We start from the raw sequence: 27426 nt of genomic DNA on the forward strand, positions 1-27426 counted from the left end.
CTTGAAATACAATTTAATTACATTCTCTTTCATAGCCAGTGGGATTGAACATTTTTCATCCTGAAACGAGAACATTCATCCCCCACCTACTCTCCCATGCTGCTACAAGAGCTAACAACAGCTTTTTGTAATGCTATCCATGAGTGACAAGCTATCACACAGCTCTTTTTGAATTGCCCTCACATTTCAGTATTATTTATGAAGTGAGCTAACAGGCAGCATTGTTGCTGTTGACACAACTGTTTCCTCACATCTCATTCCCAAGTGCATGGAGATATGAGAAACATCCACCTCCTCTTCTGATACTCCTGTAGGTCAAATAACCAACACAGGGATTGGGGGCTAAAGGCCTGAATGTCACATGACAGAAGAATAAATGCTAGATATTATTACATAAAATAAAACTGCTCTTCAGTTTAGCCAACTTGAAGATTCTTTATGCTATTGCCGTTGTTCATTTCCACGCCTTGCGGCATGTCGGGCGGCAAACCTGCCATTTCTTTAGCACCTATCAGTTCTTTATAAGGCCGAGTTGCTAGCTCGAAGCTCAATCTAGCACAGATGGAAAGCGTGCAAGGAGCAGGCAGGATTCGAACCTGGGACCATTCGCCTCGAAGTCTGGTGCAGATGCCACTACACAATTTGCTGGCTAGTTTATGCTATTAGAGAATGTTATTTATTTCAATTTAGAGATGCAGTGTGGAACAGGCCCATCAGACCCAGTGAGCCACGATACCCAGCAACCCACCTATTTAACTCGATCCTAATCACAGGGCAATTTACAATGACTGATTAACCCACTAACCAATACGTCTTAGGAGTTTGGGAGGAAACCCGAGCACCTGGAAGAAACTCATGCTGTCACAGGGGAGAACATGTTACAGATGGTGCTGGAATTAAAGTCCAATCTCCAACATCCCAAGCTGTAATAGTGTTGAGCTAACCGCTATGTTACCATGACACCCCAAGCTGTTGGATTCATCTGTCCATCTGGAAACAAAGATCATTATTGACCAGAAGGGTGACAACATTTGGGAGCAATCTCTTGTTTCATCTGCTCCCCAGAATGATGAATGGAGGGAACACCAGCAATTAAATAACCATTTGTTTATTACACATGTGGGCAGCTCCTTGGGAACGATGCTTGTAGGAGGAATGGCTCTATGTCAGGATGTTCAAACGTCGCCCCAGAGAAGTAAACATTAATACTGCAGTCTGCTGTTAAGGATGTAGTCATTATTTGGACGAGAGTTACACCAAGGCCCTGCCTCTTTGTTGAATAAAATAAACCAGCTGTTCAGTTTAGCTAGCTTGGAGGTTAATTTATTTATTTCATTCAGAGATAGAGCACGGTATCAGAACTTTCTGGCACAATGATTGCCCAAAGTACGCCCATGTGACCAGCGAAGCTACTAACATGTATATCTATGGAATGAGGGAGGAAACTGGAGAACCGGGAGGAAACTCATGGGGAGAACATACAAAACTCTTACAGACAGAGGTGGGAATTGAACCTGGGTCACTGACGCTGTTATAGCGTAACACTAACTTCCATGCTATCACACCTTCTGAAAACACACATCACGAATGACCTCCTTTCCTCTCCTCTAGGCGTAACTGAAAGAATGCCTGAATTATTTTATGCAGGAGCGTTGGAGCAATCCTTGGTATCCTGTCCAATATTTATCTCTAAAGATGTTATCGAATCACTGTTCATGAGAAATTGCTCTGAAATACTGTGAAAGGCATGTGAAATCTGCTTCTAGAAATGCCCATCTTCCCATCTTTCTCAGTGGTAGCCAGAGAAGAGTCAGCTGAAAAGTTGAGGGAGAGTGATACTTTGACTGGTATCCATGGTGATATTTTCCACAGTAAAGGATAATAACTATGAGATCCCGTTGAGCTTGAAACCTGCAGCCTCTGAAAGACACTTAGTGAATGTGGATAATCCTGCTGGCCAGCTTCACAGGTGGGCCCACTACCCTCAGCTATTAGTTCAACTATTAAATTGAGGAGAAAAAGATGATTTTTTTTTGCCTTACTTTATATTTGCTTTCCAAATGTTATGGCATTTTAAATCCTAGAATTCTCTGAGTTTGAGGCTTTCAATTTCTTGCTCAACTCTACTGGCTATTTAATTATTGAAGGCTTTACATTAAAACTGAAGACTTAGCTTTTCTATTTTTATTCACCTTTTCATGTTTAAAGATGCATGTCTTCACTTTTGTTAATGTTTTGATCTGAATAACATTCTGCTCAAAAGACATTTGTGTCAACCGAACAAATCCATAAGGAGAAAGGAAACTCGGCACCATCCTTTTTAAAATCTGTGTTCAGCACATGGTTTGCCTCAAATAGCCATTGAGAACGGAGAGAACTATTGTTGGATGGGACCACTATATATGCATATACAAATGGCAATCATTAACATTAAGAATGCATCCATTTATAATAAAATCCATACAAAAGCATCCCGTCTTAACAGTTGCTGTATATCACTGTAGTCAGAGCCTCTGGGCAGTTTCAATGGCTACAAATCTTGTATAGTAAATCCAACTGCTTTTTCACTTTCTCCTGATCAGATACTATTATGGTAAAACATTTGTAAATTCGTTAGAGGTGAACATTCAATTCACAAAAGTTACATGCTTAGTGGTGGCAACTCCATTCACAGACTGGGTAAGGTGAAATATTTGCAATAACATCTACTTCTCAAAAGATAGGCAAAATAAGGAAAAATGCTTGTTAATAAATAACTAACTCTTGATCAATGAATAGGTCTGCCTGCCGATGGTTTCTTCTGAATTGATTTCTTCTATGGTTGACAGTTACTGTTTTGTTAGTGGATATCAAACAAAGGTCAGCCTTTGTGAATTGATGCAATTGTATGATAATCTGAGTAAAGAAATGGGCGATGGACCTTCATCTCATAAAATGTTATCTTGTTGCTTTCAAAGATACTAGTATCTCAGTTATCACACCACCAGGTTCAAGAATAGTTATTGCCCCTCAATCATCAGGTTCTTGAACAAAAGGGTTGCTCCCACAATCGATGGTCTCACTTAATGACTCTTTATCTTGTTATTTCATGCTCTCATTATTTATTGCTATTTACTTATATTTGCATTTGCACAGTTTGTTGTTCTGTGATCCTGTTTACAGTTACTGTTCTATAGATTTGCTAAATATGCCCACAAGAAAAAGAATTCCAGGATTGTACGTGGTGACATGTAGGTACTCTGATAATAAATTTTACTTTGAACTTTTCCTTTCTAACTCTTCTAGTAACTAAAACAAGAGATTCTGCAGATGCTGGAAATCCAAAGGAACACACACAAAATGATAGGGGAGCTCAGCAGGTCAGGCAGCGTCCATGAAAATTAATAAACTGTCAGTTTTTCGGGCCGAGACCCTTTTTCATAACCGCTCATTTACGTTTGTATTTTTCCCACATTTTGTTGTTAGCTGTTATAAGATTATAGTATACAGTCAGTGACCACTCTATTAGGTACACCTGAAAATACCTAATCAGCCAGTCATATGGTAGCAATACAATATGTAAAAGCATGCAGACATGGTCAAAGAGGCTCAGTTGTTGTTTAGACTAAACATCAGAATGGGGAAGAAATGTGATCTAAGTGACTTTAACTGTGGAATGATTGTTGTTTGCCAGACTGAGTGATTTGAGTATCTCAGAAACTGCTGATCTCCTGGGATTTTCATGCACAACAGTGACTGGTGCAAAAAACAATAAAAAATCATCCAGTCAACAGCAGTTCTGTGGGGAAAAAATGATTTGTTATTGAAGGAGTTTGGTGTAAAATGACCAGACTGGTTCAAGCTGACAGGAAGATGACAGTAACTCAAATAACCATGCTTTACAACAGTGGTGTGCAGAAGAACGTCTCTGAATGCACATGTTAAACCTTGATGTGGATGGGCTACAACAGCAGAAAACCACAACAGGTTCCACTCCTATACCTAATAAAAGGGCCACTAAACGTGGATTCGTGTTTAATAGGGGTTTCCGTTTAGCTTAAGCCTGATCATTCTTTAACTACTGATCCAAGCGTCTTGCAGATTGTTGGATTATTTATGAATACAAGGTTAAATTGAATGCACAGTCTGACAAAACATGCGTTAGGTACAGTTGTTCTTCATTGTGGAAAACTATGAAGAGAGGCAAATTTAAGGAAGGAAGAAATGATTCAAACAAGATTCGAGAAAAGGGTTTCAGCACTGCACCAAGTCACGCTTTGGTACATTCTTGGACAGGTATAAAGATATGTCTAGAGACAATCACACTGGCATAACAAGAAGCAATGCAATTATGAAGAAATTCACACCAGTCTCTTGCTATCTCTTGTATGCTCGGATTGGTCAAGTTAGGAAAGGATTGATCAAAGCTCAAGTTCAAAGTTCAAAGTACATTTATTATCACAACATGTATAAATTATATAGCCCCGAGTTTTGTCTGCTTACAGGCAGTCACAAAATAAGAAACCTGAAATAACCCCAATTTTAAAAGAAGACTGACACCCAATATGCAAAAAGAGGGAATAAAACACAAATCATGCAAACAATAAAAGCAAGCAGCTGCATTCAGAATCCATAGACCCGAAGCCCGGAGCAGGCCCATTGCTTCAGCCTCAGTTTATTGCACACTGGGGCAAAACACCAGCAAGCTCACAGATATGGGGTCTGGAGCAGCCAAAGTTGTCTCACAGCCTCGGCACCATGGAGAGTGGAGTCCTCAAGTCCCAATACCCTACCTCCTCAGTCTATCTGTGCTGGCCTTTAAATTGTCCAAACACCGGATCAACCCCCACAATAGGCTCCTGGCTCCACCGCATTGGTATGCTCTGGGCTTGGAAGCTATGGTATGAAAACCGACAAAAATAAGTGTGCCATACTTATACTAGTTGTACCTAAGGGAGACAGAATGGATAAATGGATAAAATTAGGTTTCTCACAAAAAATGCCGGTGAACTCAGCAGGCCAGGCAGCATCCATAGGAAGAGGTACAGTCGACATTTCAGGCCGAGACCCTTCGTCCTAACGCTTGAAATTCCAGCATCTGCAGATTTCCTCGTGTTTGTGTTTTAAAATTAGATTTCTGCCACATTACCATGTAAATGAATGTTAGCAATGATACCCAGCATGCCTGAACATCAATACAGAAAATGCTCTATTTAGTAACTAGGTGGCCCAATGAAGTGAAATCCAGGTTACAATCACATTGCCCTCCACTCTCTCTGCACCAATCCCAATCTTACAATCAAACCTGCAGACAAAGGGGGTGTTGGTATAGCTTGGTGTACTGACCTCTACTTTGCTGAGGCTAGGTGCCAACCTTCAGACGCCTCCTCTTCCCTACCCCTTGAAGAGAACCAAACTCTGAACCATGAGAAAACTGTCTCTGACCTCATCAACTCATGAGAACTCCAAGCCACTGCCACCAAACTCGCAGTTCCCATACCCCGCACTGCTCACTTCTACTTCCTGCACAAGATCCACAAACCTAACTGTCCTGGTAAGTCTATTGTTCTTGCCTGCTCTTGCCCCACTGATCTTGTGTCCTTATACCTTGGCTCCATTCTGTCCCACCTTGGTTCAGTCCCTTCCCACCTACATCTGTGACCCTTCTTATGCTCTAGATTGCCTCGCTAAATTTTGATCCCCTGACCCTGACCGCCTTATTTTCACCATGGATGTCCAGTCACTATACAGTTCTATCACCCACCAAGAAGTCCTCAAAGCTCCCCGCTTCTTTCTCAATAAAAGAACAAACCAAGTGCCCTTCACACCACCCTCCTCCATCTGGTGGAACTATTCCTCACCCTCAACAATTTCTCCTTTGGCTTCTCCCACTTTCTCCAGACTTGAGGGCACCTGCATGGGCTCCAGCTATGCCTGCCTTTTCACTGGCTATGCAGAACATTCCTCTATTTCCTGGACATCCGCACTCATCCTACCTACCCACTGCTTTTACAGGGGTAGTGATAAAGTTCCTCTTGTCATGAGCCTCTGCATCCAATACGTCATTCTCCACTGCTTCCACCATCTCCAAAGGGATCCTACCATCAAACCTCCCCACCCCACTCCACTTTCCGCAGGAATTGCTCCTTTCCCACCCACCTGGTTTTACCTATCATCTTCTAACTATCCTTCTTCCCCTCCCCTCCCCCCAGCTTTTTATTCTGGCATCTTCCACCTCCTTTTCCAGTCCTGAAGTAGGTTTTCAGGGCAAAATGTTAGCTGTTTGTTCATTTTCATGGTTGCTACCTGACCTACTGAGTTCTCCAGCATTTTGTGTGTGTTGCTTTGGATTTCCAGAATCCACAGAATCTCTTGTGTTCAGAATGGATAAAATCTTCCAAACAATGGATCGTTGCCTATGCTGTCAAAATGATCTGCTGATTGCCATCAATACAGAAAATAATTTTCTGATTTGGGAAGTATTTAGGAAAACATGAGGCTGATGTTAATCAAATGTGCATATTTGCAATGGAAAGTAATGTACCCAAATTTGAAAACTGACTTCAGTCAAGAAAAAGAATAGGCCAGGGTTTCCCAAACTGGGGTGCATTGTCCCATCGGTTAATGGTATGAGTCCATGGCATTCAAAAGATTGGGAACCCCTGGATTAGGCCAATATCAATGTGCCAAAGCCTTGAAAATACAGGGCTGGTGCAGTATTCTGAATGATTCATTCCAGATCTTACAACTGTGCTCAGGCCATTGTGTTGCTTGTTGAAAAAAGGAAATGAGATATATGCGGAGAAGGAGCAATAAAGTTTTCAGGGCAGTCACCTCATTCCTAATGAGGCAACTGAAGCCCTAGGCGGAATGCACCCTGGAATTAACTAGCCCAGTCCACAACCTATAACTTAATCTTACTTTACAATGAGCTGATTAATTAGTCAGAATCTGAATTAAGTATATTATTATTGACTTGCATAACATGAAATTTGTTGTTTTATGGCAGCGGTACAGCATAACAGCATAACATTACTGCACATTACCAAGCTACATAGTGCAGAAATAAAGGAATAACAGGGTAGTGTCAACGGCCCTTCAGAAACCTGATGGCGAAGTGGAAGAAGCCGTTTTATTCAGTTTGCATTTCCCATGCAGGAAACGACTGCCAAGCCAATGCTGCATCACTCTCAGCTCCATCTCAATCACTGCCATTCATGGAAGGTCAGGAAACTCAGGGCCATTCTTAATGAATTGTTTCATGAATGATTTTCGTGTCCTTTGTTGACCCCTATCCCAAAGGAATGGCATCCACTGGGATACAGAGCTTTGCTGGATCAGCAGGAAGGCAAAGGAAAGCCAGGCAAATGGCGCCCTCACCTGCTCACCCTCCTACCAATGAGGAAAACCAAAGAGCACGAGTGTTGTTAATTGTCAGTAGGGCATCTGGGGATGCACGATGATATTGATCAGATGCTAAATTTAAGCACAGTATTGAAACATAGAAGTTAATCCAAATAAATATGAGGCGATGTATTTGGAAGGGCAGAACATGTACCATGAATTGTAGTAACCCGTGCAGAGGAGACCAAAATCAGATGGACAGTGTTTAAGATGAGGAGTAAGAGGTTTATAGGGGATCTGAAGAAGAATTCTTTTCACCATTAGTTGGCTGCAATAGGAAAACTTTTACACACTGGTCGTACATCCAGTGGGTGCGGCCTTTCATTGATTCTATTATGGTTATTGGATTTATTGAGTATGCCTGCAAGAAAATATATCTCAGAGTTGTAGATGGTGACATATATGTACTTTGATAATAAATTTATTTTGAACTTTGAACTCTGAACTTTGGAACACATTGCCTGTTTGGGTCGTGGAGGCAGGCACTCTCTGAACATTTAAGCATAAACCACAGAAGAAGTGCTAGTCAAGTGGGAGGAGTACAGATAAATAGTTGATAGTTAGCATGGGCATGGTGGGCAGAAGGGTTTACTTCTCTGCTGTATGAGTGGGTGATTCTCTGACCAGCAGCTGTGGGAATAATTACCAGTGGTTGCCAGTAGGTATCCTCCTTTACCATGTGCATCACCCATTTGTCCCAACTAGTCAGCTAGCAGTATCTCTGATGCTTATCTTGTGTTTTATTAAACATTTAAATATAGTTTAACATAAACATTTTTAGTGAGCCTGGGTTTGAGATCCTGAAGCCACAGAGGGTCTTCTTGTCAGTTTCCACCCTGGCAAAACATTAGGAAACAAAATTATCAGCATACTTCCTATTATAAACTCTACACCCTCCTTACTGCCTCTTTTCTACTTCCATGTGTGATACAATTGGGTTTACTAAGGCTGTTTACCTAAAACATGTTTATAACTACCTCCCATCATGATAAATTCCTTCTTGTAGTGTATCTTGAATAAGAATTTACATACATTTTTCAGAGTGATGTCATGGGTTGAGAGCATCACTGATCCTCAGAATGGATATAGTGTGGAAGGCGGCAATTTGGCCCAAGCTGAAGGTGGTACAGCAGTTAGTGCTGATGCCTCTGAGCTTCAGAGATTTGAGTTGAATCTAAACCTTGGGTGTTGAATTTGCATGTTCTCCCTGTGACTATTCCTTTTCCCTGTTTTTTTTGTCCAGATGATCCAGTTTCCTTTGCATTCCCAAAATTATGTTGGCAGATTGATTTGATATTGTACATTATTACTAACATAGGTTAGTAGTAAAAAGAATGTGGATGAGTTTTTTAAGGATATATGTTCATGGAAGATAAAGGGTGATGGTAATGATAATTTATTAATTAAGTGATACGCAATGTTTTACAAGGATTGGTGTTGGGATATTTGTTGTTTGTAAAATACTGCAATTAATGATTTGAACGGCCTTATTAGTAAGTTTATAGGTGACATGAAAATTGTTGGAGTTGTTCTTAGCGAAGAAAATTGTCAGATACAGATCAGTTGGAAACATGTGTGGAGAAACAGCAGATGGTGTTTAATCCAGACAGTCTACTTTGAAAGGTCAAATGCAATAAGAAGAAAATATACAGTAAATGGCAGGACCCTTGGGAGCAGAGATATTCAGAAGGATCTTGAGGTGCAAGTCCATTGCTCTCTGAGAGCATATAAGTAGACAGGGTGGGAAAGAAGGCATATAACATGCTTGTCTTCATTGGTTGGGGTGTTGAATATAACTCAGAATCAGGTTTATTATCACCGGAATATGTCATGAAATTTGTTAACTTACCAGCAGCAGTTCAATGCAGTACATGATATAGAAGAATAAATAAATAACAGTATATGTATATTGAATAGATTAAAAAATTGTTCAAAAACAGATATAATATATATTTAAAAAGTGAGGTTGTGTCCAAGGGTTCAGTGTCTATTTAGGAATCTGATGGCAGAGTGTTCCTGAATTGCTGAGTGTGTGCCTTCAGGCTTCTGTACTTCCTACCTGATGGTAACAGTGAGAAAGGAGCATGTCTGGATGATGGGGTCCTTCAGGAAATATAGGGAATTTACATTGTAACTGTACAAACTTGGACCAGATTTTAGAGCACTGCATGTAGTTCTGATCTTTGTATTATAGGAAGGATGTGGTGGCTTTGGAGATGGTGCAGAAGAGGTTCACTAGGATGTTGGTTGGATTGGAGTTTATTAGGTATAAGAAGAGGTTAGACAAACTTGGATTTTCAAGATGATGCTCTACTAGTGGTGTCTTAATGCAGTAGCTCCTGTCTTTTTTTTTAACCGCTTTTCATATTATTTCATGTTATTTTAATTATAAGACCATAAGAGATGGGAGCAGAAGTAGGCCATTTGGCCCATCAAGTCTGCTCCGCCATTTAATGTTTTCTTGTGTGTCATTTCTGGATTATTCTGTGCCTGGACCATTTGTGATGGCTACCTTGAGTTTGGAACTGCTGTGACGTGGATGAAATCACCGGGGAGACAGAGTTACTGGTAGGTACAAAGCAGCTTCTTTATTCGACACAACAAGGTACAGCAGGCATCATATGGAGACCCTTTGGTGGAAAAGTTCTGCTGGTCCAATGTGGGCTCGATATTTATATGCTAAACACAAAAGGCAATCACTATTTACAAAGTTATAGACAATGCTTCCTTTTGAAGCTACATACAAAACATCACACCTTCTGATTTCATCCTTTCCTTCTGACGCCAACATGTCTGCGTTGGTACTCACAGCCTTTAGGAGTGCGAGTCAAACCCACAATACATTTATTTGGCATTTTACGTGCTAACATAGAGGACAATTAATAATTACAAAGTATGGATAAGGCTGTCTTTGAAACTACCTGTAAACTTCACACTTCCATCCGCAGAGTCTGGCTAGTATTCCGATATTCACAGCTTTTAGGAAGTGCATTGTTGTGAACTCAATCCACAATACTTTTTCAAACAGAAGACTGGTGGCTAGAGTCATTTAAGTGTAAATTGAATCACCCAAAAACTCACTCTAACAGGAACGAAGGTTGTGTTTATTCCAGAGATCAGTTGATTATTAATATTATTATTATTGTTTTGATTGGAGCGAGAGAGACTGGGAAATTCTGACAGAAGTATGTAAAATTCCGAAAAACATAGATAGGGTAGATTGGGACTGAGAGGAAAAATGGATCCGTCATGATGAAATGGCAGAGCAGACTCGATGGGCCAAATGGCCTAATTCTGCTTCTATACCTTATGGCCTTACGGTCTTTTAGTCAGGCTTTTCCCCAGGGTGGAAATGTCAAATACTACAGGGTATTAGGGTAAAAGGAGGGAAAATTAAGGGAGATTTATAAGGCCATGTTTTTTACACAGAGAGTGATGGATTCCTGGAACACGTTGCCAGCGGCTGTGGTAGAAATAGATACGTATAAGAGTCATCTCGGCTGACTCATGAACAGGCAGTGAATAGTACGTTTTGGACCATGCGCATACAAATGTAATTAATTTTGATTGGCACCAATGTCGCTATAACAGACTGAAAGGCCTGTTCCTGTGCTGTACTGTTATCAGTACCATATTAACAAGGAGAGGCTGCAGGAGAACAAGAAAATAATAACACGGAGAGTGGGACTGATTGGACAGATCTCCAGGGACACAATAAGCTAAATACCATATTTTATACAGTAATAAGATGATAAAATACCAGCTCTGTGTAAGAGAAACACTTCTCATTCCACCCCTCATCCTTTCTTGGATGAAGCGCAGACTTTTCAAGTCAAGTAAAGTTTATTGTCATTGAACTACATATATATATATGTTGTTCGTCCATCGTTGACGTGGATGAGGATCTCGACACCATAATGATGGTGTCAAAACTAGCGCGTGATTTGGATTTAAGTGAGGGAGAGTTGCGCAGCATCAGCCTCTCTCTCTCTTCCCAATTCCCATCTAGGTCCAGTGGCGAGACAGAGTCTAGACGGCTGGAGATGGGACTAGGCGCAGTGGATGACCAGGACATCTTCTGTGTCTTGTCCCGCTCTACACGTTCCACGACGCTTGCAGAGACTGCCTTCTTGACCGTTGGACCTTCCATTGGTCTCGTCCGCTCAATCCGCTGGAGTCTGTCTTCACATGCTGGGATAGACAACTCCCTATCTCACCGAGGGTTTGAGACCCGTCGGCTACCCTCACCTGGTTTAGCCGACTTGTCGAAGCCGTTACCCGGGGTGTGGCCGTTGTTGCATGCAAACAGCTACGGGGAGCCACAGGTGAGAGCTGAGTGCCAAGTGGGGACCAAAGGTGGACTAACCACCCTGAAAAGGACGCGACATGTTCCCCCACCAGAGGTGCTACCCCTCCCTGACACCCCGTATACCCCATATAATGTATATAGAAACGAGACAACATTTCTTTGAACCAGGCTGTAAAGCACATAACATTCATAGCACGCAATAACTCAGTGGTCCCCAACCTCCGGGCCGCGGACCGATACACTGTCGCGAAGAATGCAGGGGTGTAGCGGTAGCCAGAACGCACTCAGCACATCTTTAAGAAAAAAGCCGAAATAAACAAGCTAATTATTTAGGTGCTGCCCGGCATGTAAGTGCCAGCCCAGATTAGAGGCTATTGCCAATTACGTCGCCTCTGATCTGGGCCGACATTTACGTGCCGGGCGGCACCCAATTAATTAGCCTGTTTATTTCGGCTTTTCTCTTAAAGTTGTGCTGGGTGCGTCCCGGCTACCGCTGCACCGCTGCATGCTTCGCGGCAGTGTATCGGTCCGCGGCCCGGAGGTTGGGGACCACTGGAATAACTTATGAAGGTAAGGAAAATAATCTACAGATGAATCACACCTAAATAGCCAACTAGAGTGCATTAATATTAAATATTGTACAGAACAGATTACCCTGTGATACTTCGAATGTGATGCTGTGGGAATTCAGAAGCCTAATGGCCTGAGGGAAGAAACTGTTTCTCATCCTGACAATTCTTGTTTTTACACATCGTAGTCTCCTGCCTGATGGTAGAAAGCCGAAGAGGATGCTGGATGGATGGGTGGGATCCTTCATAATACTAAGGGTATTAAGCGTACGCAGCTTTCCTGATAAATGTCCCCGACGAATGGTAGGGAGACCACTAAGATCCTCTCAGCTGTTCTCACTGTCCTTTGTAGGGACTTCTGGTCTGATGGTCGACTGCTCCCATACCAGATGGAGATGCAACTTGTCAGGATGCTCACAATGGTGCTCCTGTAAAATGCAGTTAAGATGGGTGATGGAAGCCTTACTTGCCTCAATCTTCTTAGGAAGTGGAGGCATTGCTGTGCCTTTTAGTTCAGGGAGGTGATGCTAAGGGACAAGGTGAGGTCATCTGTAATGTCAACTCCCAGGAACTTGGTGCACTTAATTCTCTCTACGGAGGAGCCATGTATTTGTAGAGGGGGATGGTTTGTCTGCATCTTTCCGAAGACTAGGATGATTTCCTTGGTCTTCTCCATGTTCAGGCTTAGGTTGTTCTTCTCACACCAATCCACCAGCTGCTCCACTTCCTCTCTATACTCCGTCTCGTCATCATTCGTGATAAGGTCAACCTTGTTGTGTCATCTGCAAACTTGATGACATGGTTTGAGCTGGATCCTGCGCCAGTCATGCATCAGCAGTGTGAACAGTGTAAATGGCCAAATGGTCTAACTCAGACCTTTGTCTTAAATTCTGCAGTGTCTTGTAAATTCTTTCCTTAATAGATACTCATCTAGCTTTATAATAGAACCTGCTTGCCCTGCTCCCCTGCCAGTGCAATTCACAACCTAACTGCAAAGAGAAGTAATCTCTAGTGTTGTACTGCTGATCACTTTACTCTATGTCCCCAGGCTTCGACTTCTTTTCCAAGGAGAGCAATTTCTCCCTATCTACTACACTTCCATGATTTTAAATGCCACAGTCAAATCCCCTCAAAACCTTACCTTTTGTGCGGAACGCAATCCTGCTTTCTCACTCTAGCCACATAACTTGTCCTCATCATCACACTGTGTGAGCTAAAGTGTCAGTGCAACATCCAGCGAAATGAACCATCAACCTGAGATCCCATTAGTCACCTGATGCTGAAAAGCAACCATCATCTCCAAATTTAACTAATCCTTTATGAACTTTGTATGTTATCAAAAGTTCTTCTGCCTTTGTTCCTCATTAAGTCCTGGCTGTTCAATCTCCCTGGACTCGTGGACTCCAGTGCACCAACAGGCCAATTTTAAGCATCTTATCATCTTGCTTGAATTACTTCAGGGGCTTGTTGCTGCTTCTTTCTGTTTCCCATTTCCACCGTCTTTTCTTCCTAAATGCTTGCACTTTGGCTCCAATCTATATATGTCTCAGCAGCCCTGGTCTCATCGGCACTCTAGCTCATTCACCCATTACTTTCAAGCTGACCAGCCTCAACACTCCCACCTTTGTTTTCAAATCCCTCCCTACCCATGCTCTTCTCAACCTCTATAATCTTCTTCAACTGTTTCCTCCCCCAAGCAATCTGTGTTCTTCTGGTTTAGTGATTCTGCTCACACACAAATGTAATTATTGCGCTAGGGTGACCACGTCCACGGCTGCATTAGGTTCTGGATGACCTCAACCTTGTTTTCCTCTTTTGCCGGTGTCTGTATACCACTTTCCCCAACATCTACTTTGAGGCTCAATTTCAATTACTTCTGTATATTAATTTTTTTACTGCCTTCTGTCTGTGAATTATAGATCTTTCATCCTCAACAGGACCTGATCGTAGACAGTTAATAAAACAGTTATAGGAGAGAAGCAAATGGATTATGGAGACCTTGTGTGAGTGCTGTACTTCATTGACTTTTAACTAAAATGTTACAGTCCTTTAGACGAAAAATGCAGATCAACAATAGACAATGACAAAATGCTGAGAGGAGATAATCTTAATCTACATCAGAAGGGATCCAAATAAATTAATTATTTATTTAGGCATTTTGGGAATTCTTGTCATTGCTCCAGTACAAAATAATATGGATTATATTAAATAAATAACCTGACCTTTTTTTAATTTACTCTGCAAAATATTCAAATTATACATATTTATGATGGATACATCAAAATAGGATTTGTTCTGGGAAACAAGTAAAATAGTTTACAGTGGGTATAATAGAAAAAATACATATGTAAAAGTCATCACAATAAATGTTGGAAGAGGAATATTTACTCTCCCAGTCATTTAACATTAAAGCAGAAATATTTATTTAAATCATGTTTGTCTTTGCTATCCCACTGCTTCTTCTGTCTCAGTTCAATCCATTATTTCCCAAATTGCCTAAGGGCAAACAAACGAGCCTTACACTCCAATGCCAAAAAATCCTTTGTTCAAAAAAATTAGCATTATTAAAATTACTAACTGCCCTATTCAGATTCATAGAATGTCAATTTACAACATAAGAAATCGTAGAGAAATTCTTTTGCAAATATTTGATGGAGGCCTTGGCATAACTTTCTCTACGCATCCTTTCTTTTCAAAGCAAATCCAGAGTTTTTACTTCATTACTTTTAAATCAGGAGATACTGTGATTAAAATAAAGGAAAAGGAATTATGCAAAGCAGAATTCACCAGGAAACTCCTTGAGTATATAATTCATGCTCAGTTCTAGCATTAACACACCCACTACCTCACACCAATAACACAATTACAAAAAGAATATTCGACTTACACTATTCTGAGCATTATATCAACATTTACAGTTTTACAACTGATGTTTCTCATGTACGAATGACCCTGGATATGTTTTTTTCTCTGCTGCCACAGATGAGTTCGGTGTTCTCAAAGGACTAATCACACAATGAATTGGTTTGATTGATTAACCAGGACAACATACAAGTTCACTGCACGTGCTCAAAAGAGCAGTCAAGGTTCAATAGCAACAGTTGGTTTGAGCTGTGATACTGAAGTTCAAACACTTAACTAGATTTAATGAAGCAAAATACTTCAAGATACCAGCTTCTGCATCAGTCTGACAAAGCAAGGAGCACAAAGTCAAACAACAGGAATTCTGCAGATGCTGGAAATTCAAGCAACACACATAAAAGTTGCTGGTGAACGCAGCAGGCCAGGCAGCATCTCTAGGAAGAGGTACAGTCGACGTTTCGGGCCGAGACCCTTCATCAGTACTAACTGCAAGAAGAGATAGTAAGAGATTAGAAAGGGGGAGGGGGAGGGGGAGATCCAAAATGATAGGAGGAGACAGGAGGGGGAGGGATGGAGCCAAGAGCTGGACAGTTGATTGGCAAAAGGGATATGAGAGGATCATGGGACAGGAGGCCCAGGGAGAAAGAAAGGGGCAGGGGTGAAGCCCAGAGGATGGGCAAGGGGTATAGTGAGAGGGACAGAGGGAGAAAAAGGGGAGCGAGAGAGAAAATTAATAATAAATAAATAAATAAATAACAGTTGGGGTACGAAGGGGAGGTGGGGCATTAACTGAAGTCAATGTTCATACCATCAGGTTCCTGACGAAGGGTCTCGGCCCGAAACATCGACTGCACCCCCTCCCAGAGACGCCGCCCGGCCTGCTGCGTTCACCAGCAATCCCGATGTGTGTTGCTTGATGTGGAAGTAAAATCCCATTATTGGAGAAGAAATGGTGGAGCATTCTCTAACAGAACCGCCTCAGTAGTGAAGTGGTTAGTGCAAAACTATCACAGCTTGGAGTAACACACATCAAAGTTGCTGGTGAACGCAGCAGGCCAGGCAGCATCTCCAGGAAGAGGCACAGTCGACGTTTCGGGCCGAGACCCTTCGTCAGGACTAACTGAAGGAAGAGTGAGTAAGGGATTTGAAAGTTGGAGGGGGAGGGGGAGATCCAGAATGATAGGAGAAGACAGGAGGGGGAGGGATGGAGCCAAGAGCTGGACAGGTGATAGGCAAAAGGGGATATGAGAGGATCATGGGACAGGAGGTCTGGGAAGAAAGACAAGGGGGGGCACAGAGGATGGGCAAGAGGTATATTCAGAGGGACAGAGGGAGAAAAAGGAGAGTGAGAGAAAGAATGTGTGCATAAAAATAAGTAACAGATGGGGTACGAGGGGGAGGTGGGGCCTTAGCAGAAGTTAGAGAAGTCGATGTTCATGCCATCAGGTTGGAGGCTACCCAGACGGAATATAAGGTGTTGTTCCTCCAACCTGAGTATGGCTTCATCTTTACAGTAGAGGAGGCCGTGGATAGACATGTCAGAATGGGAATGGGATGTGGAATTAAAATGTGTGGCCACTGGGAGATCCTGCTTTCTCTGGCGGACAAAGTCAGTTATTCACAGCTCCCATTATTCACGCCAGAGGCATTGTGAAAACGCTATCAGCAAAAAACTCACTTCCAGGAGTTGAACTTCCTGGTGGCCAAACACTTTAATTCCAATTTCCATTCCTGTTCTGACGTGTTGGTCCATGGCCTCTTCTTGTGCCATGATGAGGCCACCCTCAGGGTGGAGGAGCTCCGCCTTGTATCATTATGGCATGAGCACCAATTTCCTCTTCTGGTAAAAACATTCCCTCCCCCTCCCCTCTTCTTCTATTCCCCACTCTGGCCTTTTTACCTCTTCTCATCTGCCTATCACCCCCCTCTGGGTCCCCTTCTCCTTCCCTTTCTCCTATGGTCCACTCTCCTCTCCTATCAGATCCTTTCCTCTCCAACCTTTACTTTTCCTACCCACCTGGCTTCACCTATCACCTTCTAGCTAGCCTCCCTCCCTCCCCCCACATTTTTATTCTGGTGTTTTCCCCCTTCCTTTCCAGTCCTGAATAAGGGTCTCAGGCCAAAACGTCAACTGTTTATAGATGCTCTCTGATCTGATAAGTTCCACCAGCATTTTGTGTATGTTGCTTCCAGTATTTTGTGGGATTTCAAGAACGCACAAGAACACACCATTCTCTTTCTAATTCTGACTGTAATCTGTTAGCCAAAATTATAAATACTAAAACCTATGTGAGTTTGGTCGTCACTGATCTAAGTGAAGGGGCTACAAAATATCTTCTTTGTTTAGAAGTTTGGTTAATTGCCAAGTTTGGCAAAATATTTGCAGACATTTCAGCTCCAATCGAGAAACCATCATCAGTGCACAGCTGAGGGTGATGTCACCTCAGAATGCTGGTTTATACACTTCTCCGGGGTCTGAATGGATACTGATTAGACAGCATGATCTGGTTGGCTGGTTCAAAACACTGTGACTAGTTTAGTATTGGAACATTCTGCTTGGCTAGTTTCAACGGAGGTCTGTTGAAAGTGTTTGCTCAGGATCTGGACAGCGAAGCAAATAATTCCAACAAACCTCCCTGAAGCTAGCCAATCAGAATCCTCTACTGCTGAACCGTTCAGTGTTTTGAACCAGCCAACCAGATCATGGCGTCTAATCAATATCCAATCAGACCCCGGAGGAGTAAATACACCAGCATTCTGAGGAGACAACACCCTCAACTGCGTACTGATGATGGTTTCTCGATTGGAGCTGAAACATATGTATACATTTTGCCAAGCTTAGCGATCAACGAAACTTCCAAATAACCAGCCCTATTTACACCTCTGATATTGACATCAATTCTTGTCATGTCAGAGGGAAGATTTGTCACAGGAGGGATCATGAATCAACTCTCAATTGGCTTTCCTGAGATCGTCCACTTTTACTTGTACCTGTGGGACTTAAGGTAACTTGACTCAGCTGCAGGTCCTTCTCTGGAGTCACCTTATAAGTTCAAATTCAGGACTTCAAGTTCAAGTTCAAGTCAAGTTTATTGCAATGTATATAACCATCTAATGTATATAGAAATGAGACAACATTTCTTCGAACCAGTGTGTAAAACACAGTTGTACACATAACACACATAACATATGATAAATTATGAACGTAAGGATAAAATCCACAGATGAATCATGCATAAGTAACAACCTAAAGTGCATAAATTAAATATTGTAAGGTACAGAACAGATTAATCAGTGACACTTTGACGGCAATACAGCAGGGAGTTCAGAAGCCTAATGGCCCGAGGGAAGAAACTGTTTCCCATCCTGACCGTTCTTGTTTTAATTCATCTGAGTCTCCTGCCTGATGGTAGAAAGTCAAAGAGGATGCTGAATGGTTGGGTGGATCCTTAATAATACTAAGGGCCCTGTGTACACAGCACTTCTGATAAATGTCCCTGATGGATGGTAGGGAGACCTGTATAATCCTGTCAGTTGTTCTCACAGTCTTGTAAGGTCTCCCAGTCTGATGCTCAGCCGCTCCCACACCAGATGGAGATGCACCTTGTCATGAAGCTCTCAATGTTGCTCCTGTAAAATGCAGTTAAGATGGGAAGGGGGAGCCTTGCTTGCCTCAATCTGCTTGGAAGTGAAGGTGCTGTTGTGCCTTCTTGTTCAGGGAGGTGAAATTAATGGACAAGGTAAGGTCATCTGTGATGTGAACTCTCAGGAACTTGGTGCATTTAACTCTCTCTATTGAGGAGCCATGTATTTGCACAGGGGAATGGTTCATTTGCACTTTTCTGAAGTTCACAGTGATTTCCTAGGTCTTCTGCAGTTCAGGCCTATGTTGTTCTTCTCACACCAATTCACCAGCTGCTCCACTTCCCCTCTCTACTCTACCTCATCATTGTTGTGGATGAAGCCAATCACTGTTGTGTCACTCACAAACTTGATGACACAGTTTGAGCTGAATCCTGCAACACAGTGGGCTGAGCCCACAATCTTGGGGAGCTCCAGTGCTCAGTGTAGTGAGAGTCGTGACGTTGCTGCCCACATGGACTGATGTGGCCTCTTCATTAAGAAGTCCAGTATCCAGTTGCAGTGGGGGTTGTTGAGATCCAGTGAGGACAGTTTCCCCACCAGTTTTTGGGATATGATGGTGTTAAGTGCTGAACTGAAGTCAATAGACTCCAATCTGGCTTATGAGTTTCCATTTTCCAGGTGAGACAGGACACATCATCTAAGCTGAGAGGGTGCTGCATGAACTTTGAAATTAACTCAACATCTGAACTAGCTGTAAGCACACTTCAAAAATTACTTAAATTGTCCAGATACATTTTTGGGATATGCTGAGAGGAAGATGAAAGCTATAAAATACATGTTAGCCTCCCTTTTCTTTTTTTGTGAAAATGATCATTCAAGATTTAAGATTATTTAATGTCATTTCCTGTACAGAATTGTACGGAGAACAAAATAATTGTCACAAAGGAATTTCTGAAAAAATATTGCAAATACAAATATTTAAGACTCAATCAACACTACCAAAACAAGTTGTCTGCCAACTTATCTTTTGATAGGACCATTCTAGACACAAATTGCCTACTCTGTTTGTTGTGTCACGCTACAAAGGTAATTCATTGGCTTGATATAAATTTGGAATATGAAAAATCCTGGACTGAGAAAAATATTATTTTTTTGCAGTAATGCCCACTTTCCAAGTGTGGAGGATATATGGCCTTAAGGTATAGTTTCAGTTATTGCTACGAGTGCTGTGGGATCAACTGGGAGTATAAGTTGGCAACGCAGAACTACTGTGATTAAAAGTACATTTACAATATCCTGCGGTACAGATAACTACGTGTATCAACAGTACTCATTGGGGGTGGAGGCATGGGATTCTTTCAAAAGGCTAGAGACTCTAACAGTTACAATGTTCACAAAAAATCACTTAAACTAATTTCTCCCCAGTGATGTAGTTTGTGGGTTTTGTATAAATACTACCATCATCCACCAGATTTGATCGCTTCAACAAGTTGCACTAAGTGTCTAACTCCACTTTTTTCTTTACGTCCTTACATTGTCACCAGCTAGATTTGTGTCAATGTTTCTGACAAGTTTTTAATGAGGTCTCCATGGCTACCGGAACACTGAAATAAATATTCCAACAGTTTCCTACTTTACCACATTGATTACATTTTGAAAGCGCTGAGGTTTTGAAAAGTGATACACGAATAGCAAATGACATTGTATGACATTGTATGTTTTTTTCTCCTCTTCCTTATCAACCTGTAAATTGATTATATTATTCTCCTCAGATGCTTCTCTAGCTTCCGCTGGTTGGGTAACACATTCTTGTTTGATTCATATCTAAGCAATGTTTTCCCATGCTTGCACATCCATTAAGGACAAATCCTTAGTCCTTTATTTCTCTTCCATATATGGACCCTCATTATCTCCCGGCAACTTTTCAGTGACTCTGACGGTTTATCAGGCATCCAGTACTACAGCAGCAGAAATTCATTCCGATTGTATTATATAATTTATAGTATATAAATACTTCTGTAAGACTGTTAAATACAATTAATATTAAAATATATGATTATATTATAAATACTATAAAATAGTAATATTTTTATGGTATAGTATTATAGTATATTTTATGTATTGCACTCTACTGCTACCGCAAAACAACAAATTTCACACATAGGTCAATGATAATAAACCTGATTGATTCGATTAAATGTTGGGAACACCAAGACTACTGTCCTTAGTCCCCTGTACAATTAGTACACTGTCACTGATTGTAATGTCATTTTAACCCTTCCCTTGTAACATCTCATTTGTTGTGGAAACCTAGGTCACTATCTTGTAGATTCAACTATTTCTGTGCCCTGCCAGCCTCCCCTTTACCACCAGCTCTAAGCTTGTGGACCTTGACAAAATATAGCTAGATTTGGGTCACATTATACCTGCAAACGGCACAGAAAATTAACGGGGTCAACACACACACACACACACACACACACACACAACCTAATATAAATAGTTTTAGAAGTTATCCAACATTTTCTCAGAAGAGCTATGATAGCATGCTTCAAAATGCTTTCAGGAAACTAGAATAAGGAAACAACTACATGAATTCAATCACTTTTGCCATTTTCTAAACGCTGAATAAGTCCCAAGGTAGGCTGTAAGCTTATAATGTAGCTATACCCTCTACTCTTGGGCACCACGGTAGCACGATGGTTAATGCAACGCTAATAAAGCCTCGTGCATTCAGGAGTTTAGAGTTCAATTCCGGTGCCATCTGTAAGTTTACAAACTTCTCTCCGTGAACGTATGGGTTTCCTCCCCAGACAGAAGATGTGCTGAGTAGCAGGTTAATTGGTTATTGTAAATAAGCCTGCGATTAGGCTAATGTTGAATAGTTGAGTTGGTGGGCAGTGTGGCTCGTTGATCCAGAAGGATCTCTTCCGCACTGTATCTCTGAATAAAACAAATAAATTTGCATTGATTCTAAGCTTGCTGAAATTCTTTGCATTGGGGAAAGAATGAGACTTTACTAATGAGCGAAAGATCTTGTCAAAGATTTCCAAGAACTAACATAAAAGATTAAGGGAATTTTACATTCCATGCACGTAAATTTCCTTGAAGCATGTGGCTTGTAATTAGTAATGTGCTATAAATTTGCTGTTTTCTGAGCACAAATTCATGGGACAATATGCAAGTGTTTTTAATAGGCGACTACCCTCCCTATCTTCACAATGAAAGATAGATGTGATTTTTGGCAATCAATAATGTCAACAAGAGAGCGTTGTGACAGAATATTGAGGGATCTACTCAGGAGGCTGGAATACTAGATTTCCTCTCAGGGAACGAGGCAGGGCAAGTAACTGAGCAAGCAGTCAGAGTGTACCTTGGCTTTATTGAGAAGAGATTCGAAAGGGACTCGGGGGGCAACTTTTTCACTCAGAGGGTGGTGAGTGGATGGGATGAGCTGCCAGAGAAAGAGGTTGAGATAGATACAATTGTGTCATTTAAGAAGCATTTGGATAGGTATATGAAGGAGAGGAGCTGGAGGACTACAGGCCGAATGCAGGAAATTGGAAGACAATAGGTAGACAATGTGGTGGCCATAGACTGGTTGAACTGAAGAGTCTGTATCCATGCTATAATCCTCCAGACTTGATAGAAAAATTGAGCACCAACTATTTTCAGGTGATTCATTAATGATTGTCGCTGTATCAGAAGCTGCTGGTGATAATTGCAACGTTTTGTTCCGTACACAAACCTCAGATGATGACAACAGAAGAGCCTAACCTTTTTCTGTCATTCAATGGCAATGCCATCAATGATACTCCAACACCAATATCTTCAGAGTTCCCAACTGTCTGGAAACATAGTCAACCCATTCACATTAATACTGTGACCACAGGATTAGAGGCTGAATATACAATTGCACAGATTGACAAAGCATCAGTATTGTTGTATCATCTGCAAGCCACATCAGGTATATGATGGTATACTTTCTACTTGTTTTGATGAATGCAACATAAACAACCCTCAAGAACATCTGTACTATCCAGAATCATCAGCACCTGCCTGCTTGTCTGGATCTTCATCATCTTCTTCTATTTTTCACTGGCTTCAATTGCACATTGTGTTTGCAGAATGCATCCTCTACAGTGTAGAGTCTACAAGATGCACTATAGAAGTTTATAAAGGCTTCTTTGCAGAACCTCCTTACTAGGCTGGAGCTTTACTGACGCAAGGTTCTCTTCCAAGACTTCCTGACAGGCATATATCAATACTAGGCCTCTGCTTCACACTCAAAGGTCAACATCATTGATATGTAGCAAAAGACATCCATGGCTATCAGGCTGTCTCAGGTTGGTGGGTTCAGGAATCAGATTTTGGAGCAAACAGGCATGAGTGCCGGTGAGTTGGTGAGCCCGGAATTCAAGATTTGGAGTCGGTGGTTCTGTTATCGGCTAGTCTGGGAGTCGATAGCGAAGATTGAAGCCTGGTGGCCAAATCCTGGGGACTGGAGGCACACAGCCTCTCCAGTGGTTGTAGGAATATCTGCATATATGAGTAGGTGGGAGGGAGCAAAGGGGCTTGTTTTGCTGGTGTTGCTTTGTTGCTTACTGTGTTTAGTTTTGTTTTGATGTGTATTTCTGCTGACCATTGTGGGTATGCTGTGTTGTCAATGGAATCTATGGCAACACTTCTACCTGCCCAGTACGTCCTCAGATTGTGTTGGTCATTAACCAACGGACGTAATTCACTGTATGTTTTGATGTGCCTGTGACAAAGGAATGAATCTGAATCAGACTATGGGTCAAAAATTGGAAGTCCAAACTGACCAACATTGTAAGAGCTTCCTCTTTGCACAGGTTGTTGCTATTTTTAAAAAATATACCTCTTTTATCAAGCTCTCTATACTCTTCCCTAATAATTTATTGTGGTTAAAAGTTAAATTTTGATTGTTTATATTTTTGCTTTTGGTCATTTATATATTAAAAGCAAATGACTGTTTTGGAAGTGAAACCACTATCAAAACCAAACTGTTAAATTGTTAACTTAAAAATCAGATGTTGATAAGTAGTTTCTCTTTAGTGAGAGCTAAATGCTCCTGAAGAAATCTAATGATATTGTGGAAATCTTAGACAGTTATTTGTGTAAAATGTATTAAAGCTGTCATGTTAACTGCCAACCATAGTGTATAGATGCTATCTTTCTAATCATTTTGAAAAGATGCTCTAAATCGTGGAATTCAGATAAAAAGCCAATTTACATTTCCCACTGCAACTTATCAGAGATGACATGCTCCACCATTTGTGAGTTTCAACTGTGAATGAACATTCAACATTAATTTTGCATCAATATTCAACATCATTGTAACAATTTTAAAATATGTCTGCATGTAACATAATGATACATAGAACAATATATCATTTCTCATGTGCATAATTTGCACTTCTCAATTGCTAACTAGAAATCAGTTAAGATGGTGCGACTGAACATGTTCGACAGATTCCTGGTGGTCGAAAAGCTAAGAAATCTGACTAAAAATATATTTTCTGAGGTAAATTGTGTGAAATTATCACCGCAAAGTGAAGGGGCAAGCAATGGCAAGGTGAGTTCGGGGGATGAATCGCTGCTGATGGAGTTCCGTTGCCCATACAGCTGGCCCAGGAACAAGGTTGGATCGCTTCGTATGCCAAGCTGATTTGAAGAGCTTGAGAGTGGCTTTGGGCTGGGCAATGGAATCTGGGCCCAGAACGAGCCACTGGGTAGCCTGGCCTAGGCCCGGGGCCTTTTGCAGCAGCAGTGCCTGAGTCCTAGTATGAGGTACAATGAGCTGTTTAGACAATTTAAATGTCACCCCATATCAGAGGCCAAAGCCGATTTTGCTCACTTTCTGCAATGTTCACTCCTCTCTCCAGGGCACCGGAGCCTTTAGCTGTTCCGTCATTGGGTCAACTTAAATGCTAGCCCAGATAGACTGAAAAGACAGGGTGTCAGTCGGGCCAAAAGCCAATTTCACTCATTCTCTGTGATGGTCATTTCCATGGCACTGAGGCTATGAAGACTGCCCCGCTAATGTGATGAACTGATAAGCGAGGCTTTCGGCCCACTTTGGGCTGCCGTGGGGTTCAGATCTGAGGGCTCATTTTTGGTTCAGAATGCTGCTGTTCACTTCAATTGTTAGCATGACTTGGATTATCTTTCTTTCTCTTGTACATCGAGTGTTGGTCTGTTTTTTCTATAATTGGGTTCTTTCAAGTTTCTTGCTTTGTGGCTATCTGTGAGCAAGCAAATCTCGAGGTTGTATAATTTATACATTCTTTGATAATAAATGTACATGAATACTGGAATTAAATTATGGCTGGAGCAGTTCTTCATGCTATGGAAACTAAGTCAGCGCATTTATTGTGAAACTATTTTTATCTTGGTTAGAACTACATATGAACATATGAATTAGGAGTAGGGTTAGGCCTTTCATCCCCTTGAGTCTAAGGCAGCATTGAATATGATCATTGCTAATCTCATAATACACATACCTCTACTTTCCTCAGTAATGGTAGTGTAGTGGTTAGTCCATTGCTTTTCAGCGCCAGTTTTCACTGATCAGGATTCAATTCACTTAGCTGTACTTCTACTTTTTGGTGTACAGGCAAAGACTGAAGACCGTAGCACCAGTGGTGAAGGTAGGTGGAGGAGCACATAGAGGACTGCTTTGAATCAGTAGACTGGACAATATTCAGGGATTCATCTTCGAATCAGAATGAATATGCCACAGTTGTCACCGACTTCATCAAGACTTGTCTAGCTGGATGTGTGCCTTCGTGAACGTTCCAGATCAGAAGTTGTAGATTGACCAGGAGATTCACAGACTGCTGAGGGCTAGATCTGTGGTGTTCAAGACCAGTGATCCAGAACTATACAAGCAGTCAAGGTACCACCTACAAAAGTTTATTTTAAGAGCAAAAAAGCTATTCTAATTGACATTAGAGAGGGAATCGGGTGTATGTGAACTCTGGATGGGTTTGCAAGCCATTACTTCCTACAATGAAAAACCTAATGTCACGAATGGCTGTGATATTCACTTCCAGATGAGTTCAACAGCTTTTATGCATGCTTTGAAAGGGAGAATAAAACTATCCCTGCGCAAATCCCTGCAATCTCTGGTGACCCTGTGATCTCTGTCTCAGAGGCCAACGTCAGAACATCTTTCAAGAGGGTGAACCCTTGCATGTTGTCCGGCTCTGCTGGTGTGCCTGGCAGGGCACTGATAACCTGTGCCAACCAATGGCCGTGAGTGTACAAGGACATCTTTAATCTCTCACTGCTGCAGTCAAAGTTTCCCACCTGCTTCAAAAGGGCGACTACCATACCCGTGCCCAAGAAGAACTGGGTGAGCTGTCTCATTGAATATCGTCGAGTTGTGCTCACATCTACTGTGATAAGGCAAACGTTACAGGAGCATCAAAACTAAAACCACAAGGCTACTAAACAGCTTCCTCCCACAGGCAATCAGACTGCTAAATAGCTGCTCTACCTGACTCTGCTTTGGACACTTTTAACTTGCACTGGACACTTATAACTGATTTTAACTGACATGTGGCTGTTGTGTTTTACTATTTATTGTTATGTTTATTATTTAGTGTTGCGTTGGTTATGTTATGATTGCACTGCCCCTGAGAAACGCTGTCTCATTCTGCCCTACAGAGCTGATGTATGGTTAGAATGACAATAAAGTTTTTTGAATCTTGAATCTTGAATAAAGGGCGTTGAGAGCTAGGTTATGGCCTGACTCATTTCCAGCCAACAGCAAGGACGTGGATCCACTGTAATTTGCCTATTGCCACAATATGCCTCCAGCAGATACAACTCACTAGCTCTCCCTTTGGTATGGTCCACCAGGACTATGGCACTATCTACATCAGGCTCCTATTTATTGATTACAGCTCAGCATTCAACACCATCATACTCTCAGTGCCAGTTAACAAGCTCCATACCTCCCTCTGCAACTGGGTCCTTGGCTTCCTCATGGGAAAACCACAGTCACTGTGCATTGGAAATAACATCTCTTCCTCGCTGACAACCAACACCAGCCGTCCTCCAGGATGCTTGTTTAGCCCACTGCTTTACTCTCTCTGCACCCATGACTATGTGGCTTGGCACAGCTCAAATGCCATCTATAAATATGCTGATGACACAACTACTGTTGGCAGAATTTCGGATGGTGAAGAGGAGGCATACAGGAGGGAGACAGGTCAGCTGGTTGAGCGGTGTTGCAGCAATAACCTGGCACTCAATGTCAGTAAGAGCAAAGAACTGATTGTGGACTTCACAAAAGGTAAAACAAGGGAACACACACCAGTCCTCAAAGAGGGATCATGATTGGAAAAGGTGAGCAGTTTCAAGTTCCAGGGTGTCAACATCTCCCAAGATCTATCCTGGGCCCAACATATTGATGCAATTACAAAGAAAGCATGAGAGTGGCTATATTTCATTAAGAATTTGAGGAGATTTGGTATGTAACCAAAGACCCTAGCAAATTTCTACAGATGTACGTGGAGAGCTGGGTCAGTCACCCTCATTTGGTACGGAGGGGCCTCTGCACATGATGGAAAAGGCTGCAGAAAGTTGCAAACCCAGCCAGCTCCATCATGGGCACTAGCTTCCCAGGATCGAGGACATCTGCAAATGGCGATGCCTCAAAAAGGTGGCAGCCATCACTGAGGACTCTCG

At 41.8% G+C, this 27426-nt stretch overlaps 1 long non-coding RNA gene across 1 annotated transcript in view; it reads right to left on the reverse strand.

Annotated features, from left to right (window-relative positions):
* LOC134357540 (uncharacterized) overlaps nucleotides 1–26757 on the reverse strand; it is a 122777-nt gene extending 96020 nt beyond the window's left edge. The window contains exon 1 of the long non-coding RNA XR_010020644.1: nucleotides 26691–26757. This is a non-coding gene — a long non-coding RNA (uncharacterized LOC134357540). The remainder of the gene's footprint in view (nucleotides 1–26690) is intronic.
* Between the last annotated feature and the right edge of the window lie 669 nt (nucleotides 26758–27426).

The sequence above is a fragment of the Mobula hypostoma genome, chromosome 16 (genome assembly GCF_963921235.1).
Source record: "Mobula hypostoma chromosome 16, sMobHyp1.1, whole genome shotgun sequence".
In the NCBI taxonomy this organism is placed as follows: Eukaryota; Metazoa; Chordata; class Chondrichthyes; order Myliobatiformes; family Myliobatidae; genus Mobula; species Mobula hypostoma.